The sequence below is a fragment of the Nannobrachium achirus genome (assembly GCF_963921795.1).
Source record: "Nannobrachium achirus genome assembly, chromosome: 7".
Lineage (NCBI taxonomy): Eukaryota > Metazoa > Chordata > Actinopteri > Myctophiformes > Myctophidae > Nannobrachium > Nannobrachium achirus.
The window spans coordinates 6874342-6888515 of NC_137816.1; the positions used below are offsets into that span (position 1 = coordinate 6874342).

At 43.1% G+C, this 14174-nt stretch overlaps 1 protein-coding gene across 1 annotated transcript in view; it reads right to left on the reverse strand.

The window, feature by feature from the left end:
* The window catches only part of adamtsl3 (ADAMTS-like 3), a gene marked incomplete at both ends in the record, with an annotated part of 420411 nt that overhangs the window by 338793 nt on the left and 67444 nt on the right, over positions 1-14174 (reverse strand). The window lies entirely within an intron of this gene.

Sequence of the window (14174 nt, forward strand, 5' to 3'; positions counted from 1 at the left end):
CAAGCGTCACAGTTTAAATAAGCTCCCTATTTATCTTCTCCTTGCAGAAAGAGTCCACACGGCTGTGTAAAACAACAGACAGACAGCAACAACCTTTTGACCACAGCGGGTCTTCCGCAGTCTTTCTTCCTGAAAGACCACTTTTTTTCCCTGTGTAGCCCTTTGATTCTCACCCGTTTTAATTTCAAGGACCCCCTAGTTTGATATTATGCATTATAGGTAACGGACACCCATTTATTTAGGCCTAGAATAATTTAATGCTTCAGCTATTGAAAAATAGCAGATATACGCTGCGAGCTTGTAGATCTGCTATTTTTGAAAAAGTCGTGAAAATGTGTGCAAATATTTGAATATATGTATTTTTTAAGCGAATGTTTGTAACTCAAATTTTGCTTCTGGGTGGTCCCTGGAACTAAATATTTTGAGATGGGGGTCCGTGGCCAAATAAATATCATTTTGGGGGTCCTTCAAATGAAAAGGTTTGAGAATCACTGACATAGAAGTCTCTCAAGAACAGACTAACTGAGCTCCAGTTACCTTTTCTTTGACGATGGCTGGCCAGATTGTTGACATAGAAACTTACGTTTTTCAAAAAACCTTAGAAGGATTCAAAAGACACTTATAGAATCGGGTAAAAATTAAAAAATAGCAGATCTACAAGCTCGCAGCGCGGCACTCGGTGCCGCGCTGTGAGCTTGTATATGTGCTATTTTTCAATAGTTAAAGCATAAAATAATGATAAATAATAGTGTACCCGTTCTGAATGGGTTAACAGTAAACTCCTCAGTGGTAATTTAACTCGAGAGAGAGGGTACAAATGGACCGGTAAGCGTCCAATTGGTTCCAACTCTTAGAGTTAAAGATTTGGAGCCCTGATGGTCCCCAGACCTACCTTTTTAACAAAGCATTTTTGTTTAGCTACACTGGTTTTACCTCTAGGCTTTATGCCCCCATGTTTTAAATGTTTTGCTCCTGTTTCTTAGATAGTTTATGGTGGTGTGATGGTTTTTATGCAAATGCTTATGCCCTATACATCGAGCCATAAGTAATGGAAAATAACACCTCCTCAGACTTATGAGCAAACGCTTACATCAGCGATGTGGTTTCGACAGATGGGTGGCTTTCCATAGTCATGAAAAGTTCTCTAAAATGAAGCTGGCAATTTCAAGAACAGAACAAAATTGCAAGCAAACAAACACGACAAAAAACACTTGAGAGATAGGCTTCGGGGAATATTGACAAGATGGAAATTGAAAAAAGCAGAAGAACTGAAGGACAACAGGGTGCTTCAATATCTTTCCAAGTGTCCTCTGGTAATTATCCTTCTGTTTATGTCCTGCGCATTTAAGAGGGCTGCTCGCAGTGTGATATCAGCCATCCACGGCCACATAATGGTTTCTGCTGTTACAGCCAGGCCATGTACCCGGCCTATTATTAAAGAACATTTTCTACCTCTGGCGGAAGTCCAAGCCACAGAGTGAAGAGGTCAATTGATAAGGATGCACCTCGGCCACTGCCAGGGAAGAACACGATGTTACAATTTCCCCACAAGCCAGCCATTGTTTGAGGCAGCAAATCGAATCACTAATAACCCAGGTCTAATTGCAGTTGAACTGTTCCTTGAAGATCGGTCTTACTTTGCCATCTGCACTCCAACCACAATCACCCTCAGGTAGCCATTGTGTAAGGACGCAAAAACAGCCTCACCCCGTCTAAGATGGTGACACGCGAACTAATGCCAACGATTAAAGTGCCATTTAAGCCAGCGCGAGCTACACGCGGAATGGGAGCAAGCGGTTATAGCTTCAGAGCAAATAACTCATCTGTTTCTGGTTAATTATTCTGCAGTGCGTACCAATTCTTTCAGTGCTATGTAAGCATTGCCATCTGGAAAAGAGAAAAAAAAGACGCTAATGTACAAGGCTGCATAAGCTGTAAGACAATGTAGAGCTGTTGCAAGAGAGGCAGTTATCTAACAGTGTGTCGTATGGAAGTACAGGAGGATTTGTCGGCTTTAGATTTGAATGAATTCCCTCTGAATCATAGTCGTCCCTTTTAGAAAACCAATTTCTCTCTGACACCTTCCTGTTCAGTGACTGATTGGAGTCACGACCGTGTAAGCACTGAGAATGAATTGCACTCTTGATGGGGGAATTGAGCTCAGCTTTTTCATATAACTCAGCTCGATCTCCCTCTCCTTCGGATTGTTCTGGGGTTTGGGTGTGTTCTCCAAACCGATGCATGATGATTAAAATAATGATGAACTGCGTTTTGAAATATGGAAAGTTCCTAAAAAAAAGGGCGCAAGCCGCCTCAGGAAAACGTCCCGTTCAGAGAGTTATTCGTCTCAGATATGAGATATCAAAATGATAAGTACACCGTGTCACCATTCATATGGTCCAGACCATTCATTAATGGACCTCATGAATTACAATGTTCCTTAATACTGTGTAAATGTCTGCGTATGTCTAGATGGTCCTCTCAAACCATAAAACATAGAATACAACACATAAAAGGTCACTACCACATATTTCCTTTGTCCAGAATGCAGCTGTTGAACAGAACTCGTATGGACACATTTATTGCAAGGTGCTGCAACACTATTGCAGACATGTTTGGATAGAATCTGTAGGAGCAATATCAAGAAATGTCTTTTGCAAAAATTGGCCTCCTAATGGTGCAATAAAAGGCCTATGCGGAAACATGCAGGGCAGAGGTTTTTCCTTGGCCCCTAGGGAGCAGTGCGTGCCGCCGATCGATCCAGTTATAGGTAAAAATGCAAGTCAGCCTGATATAACGCCACCATACGATTTGAAAAATGTAAGGTGGAATTTCTTTCTAGTGTGTGTGCAAAGTTTCAATGGCAACCGCCTGCTGCGTTCAAGATTTGAGGCATTTTGTTGTTTAGTGACGATTTGCTCGATGTTTGGAAAAAATGATCTGAAGAATTTGGGGCAGAGTTTCTGCTTTTTTTTCTGCACAATGTTGTGTGTGTGTGTGTGTGTGTGTGTGTGTGTGTGTGTGTGTGTGTGTGTGTGTGTGTGTGTGTGTGTGTGCACAGTTTCGGGAAAACAGTGCCGGAGATTAGCTGATCACAGACGAGGACACACAGACACGCAGACGGACCTACGGACCGACAGGGTGCAAAACACAGTCTCCGCCCGTGAGACAATAAATAAAAACCCGGCTCTGATGCAGAAGCAATTAAGGCCCGCTGAAAATGACATACACCAGTCTGGTCTGAAAACCCCATGTTGTCAAACTGGCCCATGCGTGCGTTCCATTTTCCATGGAGCCCAGCCCAGCGGGTATAGTGTTACCCACTCTGTCGTGCCACTCCGAGGCTTGGGCGGCCAATCTGCCAGCCCAGGCCAGCGGGACGGGGAGACTCCTGCTGGGCCCTCTGCTGTCCTCCAGAAATATCAGCCTAAGCCCTTTAGACCGGGAACGCATTATTACTAACCGTTCTATCGCCGTTGTCCGATGGAAACCTTGCATGTCCCAAACCGTTCGTTTTGCATTTATCATTTTAAAAATGATTCAAACTAGTGAGAACAGCCGATCTACAAGGCGTTGTGTGCTTGCAGATCGGCTGTTTTCACTACTTTTGTGCGACGGCCTTGTATGATGAAGCAGGGCTTTACTTTGCGAAAGAAGAACGGCGTTGTGAGCTTGTGAGCTTGTAGATCTGCTATTTTTGGCTACGGTTCTCAGAATATGGACACTAGGGTTCAAGTTATATTATAAAGTTATATAAAAAGGATTGGAAGATTTGGAGGACCCCCTGTAGTAACTCTGAGGACCCCCTAGGCGTCCAGGACCCCCTGTTGAAGACCCCTGCTTTAACTATTGAAAAATAGCAGTCTTTGAATATTTTGACCAGATTCTTTTAAATGTAATCTAAAACGTATGTTTCTGCGTCAGTGGTTCTAAATCTTTTTTATGTCAAGGACCCCTAGAATTATATGTATTTGGCCATTGACCGTAGTCTCAAAATATTATGTATCAGGGACCCCCCCCCCCCCCGAAGCAAATATTTGAGTTACAAATGTTGACTTTAAAAAATATATATAAAAAAATATATACATAGCAGTTTTCAAAAATAGCAGATCTACAAGCTCGCAACGCGGCACTCTGCGACGCGCTGTGAGCTTGTATATCTGCTATTTTAATATTTAAAGCATACAATAATGGTTCAAGTAATAATGCGATCCCGTTCTTAATGGCCTAAAGACCTGTCAGCCTCCAGCCAAGCACTGCACTTACTGCACGCACCCTTCCCACCCTGGGGAGCAGTAGAGCTATATCCCTGTGCCCGAAAGCCCCCCTGGCCCCCGAAATACAGTAAGTAAAAATAGAACATGGAAATTTCATCTGGTATTTGTCTTTGCTGTGCTTGAAACCTACTTTGGTGTGGTAGGCAAAGTAAATACAAAAAAAAAGAAAAACTTTCAACAGCAGAATTATCATATTGCATTTCATTTCAGCAAATGTGGAAACACTTTAAAATAGATGAAAGTGAATTTCTGCATGATGTCGAAAATAGTGTCGTTCTCTCTCTTTCTCTCGCTCTCATTGAACATTAATATGCTACTGTAAACCTGGAATGGTCCGATGTAAGAGCCTAAAACACACACACACACGCACGCACGCACGCACGCATTTAGCCACATTAACCCTTCTGGGGACATAATAGGTGAACATTCAGTGAACATAATACTCAAACATTTGGCAAAGATACAGATCTTGAGATACAGATCTTGTAGAGTGCTATTTGATGTACAACCAAATTACATTGGGATTTAAATGGTTAACTAAAATTCTTCTTTCTACACACCCTAAACCCTTGAGAAGACATCAAAAGGCAACTGGGGGTCTGGCGGGTGTGTGTGTGTGTGGGGGGGGGGGGGGGGGGGGGGGGGGGTGGAGGAATACAGAAATCACCAGGGGAGAGAGAGAGAGAGAAGAGAACCTCAGCAACAGGCACGCGCACACATAGACATCAAAGGGGGCTTGAGCCCCTGCCCTTTTATCCGTCTGTAAAAAGTGCCCTCTCCAGACCATGAATGCAGTTTTAACTGTGGTGAAAAAAATGCAAATGCCACTCTTTCCATGCCATACCTGAAGGTGGCAATCAAGAGAATGTCCTCGTCCAAACTCTCTTGAACTTGAATGCAGCATCTTAGGTTGAAAGAATTGCCCTCTCTGTGTAGAAATCCATGCTGTACGCCACATCTCCAGTACTGACTTGATTATGCTTGTGATATCAAGCACCGAAAATAGCCGACCTCCAAGCTCACAACGCGTCGCAGCGCGACGCGTTGTGAGCTTGGAGGTCTGCTATTTTCAATATTTTCTCCCCAAAGCCCTTATAGAAATGTCAGCCCCTGCCTCTCTAACATTCTCTGCACGTCCCTGTTCAGCAAGATGTCATAGAGTACGAAGAGAGAGAGAAATGGAGGGGAGGGAGAGAGAAAGGGAGAGAGAGAGAGAGAGAGAGAGAGAGAGAGAGAGAGAGAGAGAGAGAGAGGAAGATAAATAGAGAGAAAGAGAGGGAGAGAGAACACATAGACCCTGGGGATGGTACATGTTATAAGTACCATACCACACTATGAGTGAAGGAAATCAAGGGCGTCACAAGGGGGGGAACGTGGGATTGAGTTAGGTGTAGGGGCCTTAATTATTTTATACTTTAGCTATTGAAAAATAGCAGATATACAAGCTCACAGCGCGGCACCGAGTGATCACCGAAGATCTGCTATATAATTTTGCTTCTGGGGGGTCCCTTGAACTAAATATTTTGAGATGGGGGTCCATGGATACTGTAAATACATATCATTTGGGGGGTCGGTCACATGAAAAAGTTTGAGCACTGACACCACTGACATAGAAACATAGTTTTTTTTTAAAAACCTTCAAAGACTTGCACACATTTTCACGATTTTTCACAGCGCCGCACTGTGAGCTTGTAAGTCTGCTATTTTTCAACAGTTTAAAGCACAAAACAACGCAGTGAGTCCTTGTACCCGGGGCCCAGAATTTGGTGCGGCACCCCTGAAGGAAATGAGTGCTGAGGTTCACAGCGCTGACGATGAGAGAGCAGAGGAGCGCTGTGTAACCTTGCTCTCTGTGATGAGGCTCAAAATAGAGCACTAGCATGCACACACATAAATGTTATGTACACATACCCACGCACGCACGCACGAACGAGCGCACGCACACACACACGCGCGCGCACACGCACGCACAAACATGTACTGTAAGCTGCTATGACCCGCAACGCGTGTTTCCTAAACCCACCATGGATTGAGTTAAGACCCGCCTCGCGGAAACGCCTCTCTCAATAATCTTAAGTATGAAAGTGCATATGAACGTTAGTGCAAAGCAATACACCTAGTACCTACCGATCCATTACAATAATACACGCAGCATAATACGCCCAAAGCCATATCCAAACTATAACAATTTAACTGATAATCAGTGAGAGTTTGTATTTTGAGCACAGTAGCCTAGTGACAAATTAATAGCTTTCTCAGTACGTTTTTCTCTTTAGCAAAGTTATAACGTTTTCCCTTTTTAAGCACAGTACAAAGTTTTTTTTTTTTTTTTTTTTTAGCAGTTTATTTTGACCGCGTAGTGACAAATTAATAGCTGCACATTGTGCAAATGCAGGCTTTTCTCAGTACAAGTTTTAAGATTGTCTTCATGCCTTTACTAGGTCTGACTTTATCCACCCTCCACGTCCAGCAAGGATTTCAGCCACTCCTGGAAGTTCTCGCGTTTCCGCGAGGCGGGTCTTAACTCAAGCCTGGTGGGTTTAGGCAACACCCATTAAATCCCATTTCCCTTGTCTCTGGGGTTTTATCCAATCAGTTCTTAACGGTGGAACGCGGAAGGAAGGAAGTTCAGGCCCTCTCCCCCCCACCAACACACACACACACACACACACACACACACACACACACACACACACACACACACACACACACACACACACACACACACACACACACACACAGACACGCACGCATGCACACATGCACAGTCGCACACAGAGCCCCAATTAGGAATGAGTTCTCACAGGCGCCCCCCATTGATTAATACAACCCCAGCTAATCAGGGCCACTGCAGGTCACTGGGCAGCTCTTGATCAAACCAGTGGACAGAGTGATTATATCGAATGTGTTTTACATTCGCAAACACACGTATACCGTTGATACACAGGCATTAACCCACTACCACACTATCTCTCTCTCTCTTTCTCTCTCTCTCTCTGTCTCTCTCTCTCTCAGGCACACACGCATGCACACACGTACACTAGTGCTCTCTATTTGTTTCTTGGGCCATAGCAACAGCTACCAGCTCTGATATGTGTGTGGCAGCACACACACAGTAGCCTACATGAAACCATCTCCCTGTGTTAGTCTTATACAGTATGTACTGCACGCGATTATTCCTACCGTAGGAGACGGTGTTACATAAATTAGAAGGCGCGGCTTGTGATTGGCTGGAGCGGAGAACACAGAAGAGGGGGAACTTTCTGTTTATTTCCACACAACTCCTCTAAGGTATATTAACTCATTCTGTGCCTATCCCGAACATGTTCGGCTTTATTTCAATCCAATACAATTTTTTTTTTTATTAATTGACTTACCCTGAGCTGGGGTGGTCCTGGCTCGTCCTACGCTAGCCAGCTAGCCATTTTACATGGTCCGACGATATATTCCATTAAAAATGGTTTAAAATACATTTTTGAGCCCCCCAATGTTCACCAAATGTTCAGCGCCGCTTCCGGAACGACGTCCAGTGTGCCTATCCCGAACATGTTCGGCTTTTTTAATGAAATGAATAAAATGATCCGAGGCCTTCTGAAGCCTGAGCCTAAATTTAAAATCCAGTGTTCCAAATCCGGGGGCCGCCATGCCAGCCGTTAGCCGCGAACGGCGCCGCGAATCGCCGCCGAATCCAATGAAAAACCACATCTTTGGAGGCCCATATCTCTGGATTGTGTTTTTAGGGATGTGGCGCGAGGTTTATTTACGGCGAAATCGCCTAAAAATGATCTTTTAAATGACAAAATGCTAATAGCTATTCTGTAGCCATTTTCATCCGGGACCTTTCCATGACGTGCACGAACGTGAGCACGCGCGTCACTGCAACGTGAGTCCCCGGATGCTAATGCGCTTGCCTATGGGACAAACCCTGGCATTCTTTGGTGCCCTCTAGGGGCTGGCACTGGAAGCGTTAATGACATAGTTCAATATTGAAAATGTGTGGTCTTCCCCTTTAAGTAAATGTACAGTTACTTTACACCACTGCATATGTCTCTGTCTCTGTCTCTGTCTCTGTCTCTGTCTCTCTCTCTCTGAACTGACTTCGATAACTAGAAGCTCAGCCCTATTACGGAGGGTGAATCTTGACTCACGGCTCTCCCGTTCCAGTTCAGTTATTATTATCATTACTATCATTATTATTCATCCCACGTCCAGACACTATGCATAAAGCATCAGTGGAATTCTTCAACATGCCTCCTGGTTCTGGAACGCTGCGCCCCCTGACGACAAAACAACACTCCATGGTCACAAAACTCCAAACACAGAGAGAGACCAGTGTTGATTTCGTTGACTAATAATAAAAACTAAGCTGTGATGACTAAAACTAAGACTAAATATATTGTCAATTTCATCAACAAAATAAAAACTAGACTAAAACGTTAAAAAGACTAAAAGGGAGGGACTAGTGGAGAAGAGAGTCATTTTATGTTTGGTTGCTCTTCAGGTGTTGAGCGCGACGCGTTGTGAGCTTGTAGATCAGCTATTTTCAGCACTCAAACAAGTTTAAAATCAGTCATTACGATGCCATCAAGGCCTTTCCAAAATACATTTCAGTTGACTAAATCAACTGTAGATTTAGTCGCCTAAAATCTTATGATATTTAGTCGACCAAAATTAGACTAAAACTAAAACTTTTCAGGTGACTAAATTATGACTAAAACTAAATGGCACGCAACGGTCTCCTCTACCAAACTGAGGGGAAAAAAATCACCACCAAGAATGTTCCAGAAATGAGCTATTAAAAGGATATGACATGGATGGGAAGAGTAAAGGGGGGGGGGGGGGGGACTTCAAGGGAAGAGGGCAAATATTTGGTTGCTAACAAGGATGAGACACCCATGTCAAGAGATCATCATTAGCCATTTGGGAAGGACTAGAGGGCAGGAGATCTGATTAGGTCAGTGTGACTGATGGAGCCAACAGGCCTCCCAATTTATTGGGGGTGTCGTAACCAAATCCTGGGCCCGGGGTACAAGGATTCACTGTGGGCCCCTCCATGAATGTTCTTCACCCATTTAGACTGGGAACGCATTATTATGCATTATTTTGTGCTTTTAACTATTGAAAAATAGCAGATATACAAGCTCATAGCGTGGCACCGAGTGCCACGCTATGAGCGTGGCACTCGGCACAACTACTATTTTAAAAAAAGAAATCTGGATAATAAAATATCTAGTTTTAGTTCCAGGGACCCCCCAGAGTTACAAATGTTCGCTTAAAATAATACATAATTATAATCAAAGATTTGCACACATGTTCACGACTTTTCAAAAATAGCAGATCTACAAGCTTGCAGTGAGCTGTGAGCTGTGAGCTTGTAAATCTGCTATTTTACAATAGCTAAAGTATAAAATAATTAAGGCCCCTCCAGCTTGGGCCCTAGTAACTCAGTCCCCCCCCCCCCCCCCCCCCCCCCCCCCCCCCGCCCCCCATTGTGACGCACCTGGATACATGTATCTGATTAGGTCAGTGTGACTGACGGAGCCAGCAGGCCTCCCACTTTACACAGCCATCATGGGAGCTCGCTAGCAAGCGACACTCAGCAATGTGCTCATTAGCGGTTACACATCGGCACTCCGAAACATCGTGGTGTGAAGTAGCACAAGTGCATTTTTTACCCAACTACCGTGCTTGAGGTATTTTCTTTTTACTTTAATGGAGCATTTCCAGTTTTCAGTACTTTTACTTCTACTCCACTACATCTCAGTGGCAAACATTGTACTTTCACCCCACTACAATTAGTTGAAACTTTCTATACTTTGATATTTTAAAGTACATTATGATACCAATCCAATAGCCTACTTTTGTACTTTTACTCAACTACATAGTACTTCTTATCGTATTTCTATATTGCAGTATTGAAACTTTCACTTAAGTCAAAAATCAAACCCAGTTTGAAGTGAGTGGTGGTGCGTGAGTGTGTGTGCGTGTGTGTGCGTGTGTGTGTGTGTCGTGTGTGTGTGTCGTGCGCGTGAGTGCGTGTCTGTGCGTGTGTGCGCGCGTGTGTGCACGTGTGTGTGCATGCTCCTGCTGAAGTGTAGAGGTGTTGTAAGGTATATTGTGCGTGCGTGCGTGCGTGCGTGCGTGCGTGCGTGTGTGTGTGCGTGTGCGTGTGCGTGTGCGTGTGTGTGTGTGTGTGTGTGTGCGTGTGTGTGTGTGTGTGTGTGTGTGTGTGTTCTCATATGTTCCTACTACATATCCATACCAGGGTTTCCTGCAGCACTTTACAGGCCAGGCGCCCCGCCCGGCCTGAAAACCCCCCCGCCCCCCCAAGGGTATAAAAAAAAAAAAAAAAAAAAAAAAAATTCTCAAAAAAACTTTTTGGACCTCCAACAATGTACTAGGCATGATCGCGATCGCGAAATTGCATGTTTAACCCCCATACCAACCCTATCTTTCAAACATGGCAGCTATGTTTGTTTACATTTGAAGAAAACATAAGGGCTGGTATCTCCTGAATGCAGGAAATACTCAAGTAAAGTGCAAATACCTGAAAATCTCCTTTGTACAGTATAAGTACAGTACTTAAGTAAATCTACTTAGTTACTTTACACCAATGTTTCTTTTTTTTTTTACTGTGCTGTAGACTTCTATTTATATGGCACGAGTGCTGGTTGATTAACCTGGGGGAAAAAAACAAGTTACACTGTCCTGTGAAAAACGTAGTTATTCAATGTTGAATAAATGTGAATGATAGCATGTAGTTGTGTTTTCCGTCATCATGGGCACATTCATGTGTTTTTTATAGGGCAAAAATAAGAATTAATATAAAAAATTAAGTGAATTAATTACTCGAATTAATTAATTAATTATCAAAAGATTTCGGCGCGTGCGCCATGAAATCCCCCCCTGGTCAAGACTTTTTCCTGCAGGAAACCCTGCATACAGTAGTTGTACACACCCTTGCCTACTTTAAATCGCTCTGGATTAAGAGCGCCTGCTAAATGCCTAAATTACCAACTGTAAATTGTTACTTTAGCACTTCACTGTTGTTTTTTTGCACCCTTACATGACTATTAATTGACCCTATACTTTGCAGACTACAGTTCATGCCACTCACTCTGATCTTGTCATTTGCAAGTCACTCTGGATAAAAGCATCTGCTAAATTGTCATTTGTTGCATTTGGTTGAAGCATTTGTCAGACAACACACACAAGCAGCTGTCTCACATGAACCACAACACTGAACGACAGGAGAGATCAACTGTAGAAAGCTGGGAAATTAATCCCCCTAAATCTTCCAATCCTTTTTATGTTAACAACTTGAACCCTAGTGTCCATAATCTGAGAATTGTATCCAAAAATAGCAGATCTACAAGCTCACAACGCCTCGCAGCGCGAAGCGTTGTGAACTTGTAGATCGGCTATTTTCGGCAAAGAGGTTTGGTGTAGAGGGGAAAAAGAGCAGACTAAGTACAGAGTAAAAGGTCAAGTGTATTAAGTATTGACGGTTCAAGTGGTTAAATACCAGTGAAAACACACATTGACATGAATCCAAAATACACCAATGATTGTGCTGTCGAACGATGAAACTATTTGGAATCTATGAAAAGGTTGTGGGGGTCCCTGCTTCATCTCTCTCTCAACTAAGGGGTCCTTGGCCTGAAAACGTTGAAGACCCCTGATCTAGATTATAGGCAAAGCAAGGATCTCAAGTGTCCATGTGTGCCTGCGTGCGTGCCTGCGTGCGTGTGTGTGTGTGCATCAGTGAGTGAGTGAGTGAGTGAGTGAGTGAGTGAGTGAGTGAGTGAGTGAGTGAGTGAGTGAGTGAGTGAGTGAGTGAGTGAATGAGTGAATAAGTGAGTGAGTGAGTGAGTGAGTGAGCGAGTGGGCGCTGGGCACGTGTGTGCAGGTGCGCCTCTACTATCAAACATTTCAAAGCTCATATCCCCACCTCAAAGAGAGGCCTTGACAAGACAAAGGCATCTTGGTTTAGAGAATGGCTTTCATCTGCTGGGTGCGTACAACATGTCAGTCAGTGCGGTCCAATTTTCAACATCTCACTTCTACAGTATGTATTTCACAATCTGCTGCGGCAACATTTCCACTCACCACCTGATAATGAAAAACCACAACGAAGAAGAAACAACCCTCATTCTTCAGTCATGACCGACACCGGCGAACCACAGGGCGGCAATAAGTTGCGCTGCTGACACTGCACGCATGCACACTTGTGTACACGCACGCACGCACAAACACACACAATTTTTGTGAAACAGTACAAAGCCCCTACAAAGCCAAAGTGCAGTAACTACGATTTTGGATTCACCGACTTATTTGTGTAGCCTAAAGTTCAAATTAGCCTTCATGATATTGGGGGATGAACAATTACCTCAAGAACAGATACAATCAGTGTAATATCACTTACATGTCGATATCTCGTTTGGCTGACCAGTTGAAACACTTTTAAACCATTTTTTCAGTCAAAGTTTAGTCCATAGTTACTGCACTCTGGCTTTGTAGGGCACACTAGGACTTTCACCAAATATTCGAATATTCGAATATCAAAGTCACTAGTTTATAAAGCTTGGCTAGATAGGAGGTCATAAGAATGAGTTGTCAATGCCCCTGGTGGATGAATTTGTTAATGCTCTATACCAGGGGTTCTCAAACCTTTTTAGGCTGTGACCCCCAAAATAAACATATTTGAACTGAGGACCCCCACCCTGACAAGCACTTGGAATTGTAGGTATTACATTTAATGTGACTCGGTTCTGCAGATAAATATTGTGAAAATAGCAGATCTACATGCTCACAACGCCTCGCAACTATTTTCACAATGTTCGCCTCTTGTACTTAAAGGGATATTACACTTTCAAAGTCATTTTATCGTCTAATCAGGCTTTTATGAACACCCTGAACAGTTTTTAATTAGCTTGATTCAATATTTAGATATTTGATGTAAATGTTACCAGGCCCGACACGCCCAGGCCCTCTCCACATACACACCCATTGTAACTTCAAACTCCATTTTAACCGTGATAAATTCATTAAAAACAACCATTATTTTTTCTGGTGACTCAAACTACCCTCCTAATACGTGAGCAGGCCATGTTTTTTCGATAACTTTTTTCATTTATTTTTAATAATCCATTTTTGTATTAAATATTTTTCATTTTCCCAAATAATTATTAAAAATTAATGAAAAAAGTTATCGAAAAAACACGGCCTGCTCACGTATTAGGAGGGTAGTATGAGTCACCAGAAAAAACAACTGGTGTTTTTAATGAATCTATCATGGTTAAAATGGAGTTTGAAGTTACAATGGGTGTGTATGTGGAGAGGGCCTGGGCGTGTCGGGCCTGGTAACATTTACATTAAATATCTAAATATTGAATGAAGCAAATTAAAAACTGTTCAGGGTGTTCATAAAAGCCTGATTAGACGATAAAATGACTTTGAAAGTGTAATATCCCTTTAATATTTGACAGTTTGGCCAGTCCTGTCGAATATTCGACTATTTGAATACTTTGAGGTTGAATAATTCCAATACTGAAAATCACTATTCGTGAATGCCCTAGGGCACAGTATAGCGTATTATGTGCAGAGATGCAGTATGTCTGTGTTATGGCTCTATTACATCTCATGGGTCCATTGCATTATTGTGTGCTGTATTGTTTGGAGGAACTGTGAGCTGCAACAGGGAGGGAATGGGCCATACAGGGAGAGGTGATGCAAGGTCCAATGAGAGGCTAAAGCAGAACTGAGAGTTAAAGGAATACTTCACCCCCTAGTACTTTTGAAATCAATTCCAGTATAAACTGTCGCATGCAGCACAAGCAAGGAACGTGCATAGTCATGCACGTGGGGTTCAACACAAGGCTGAGCTCACATGCGCGT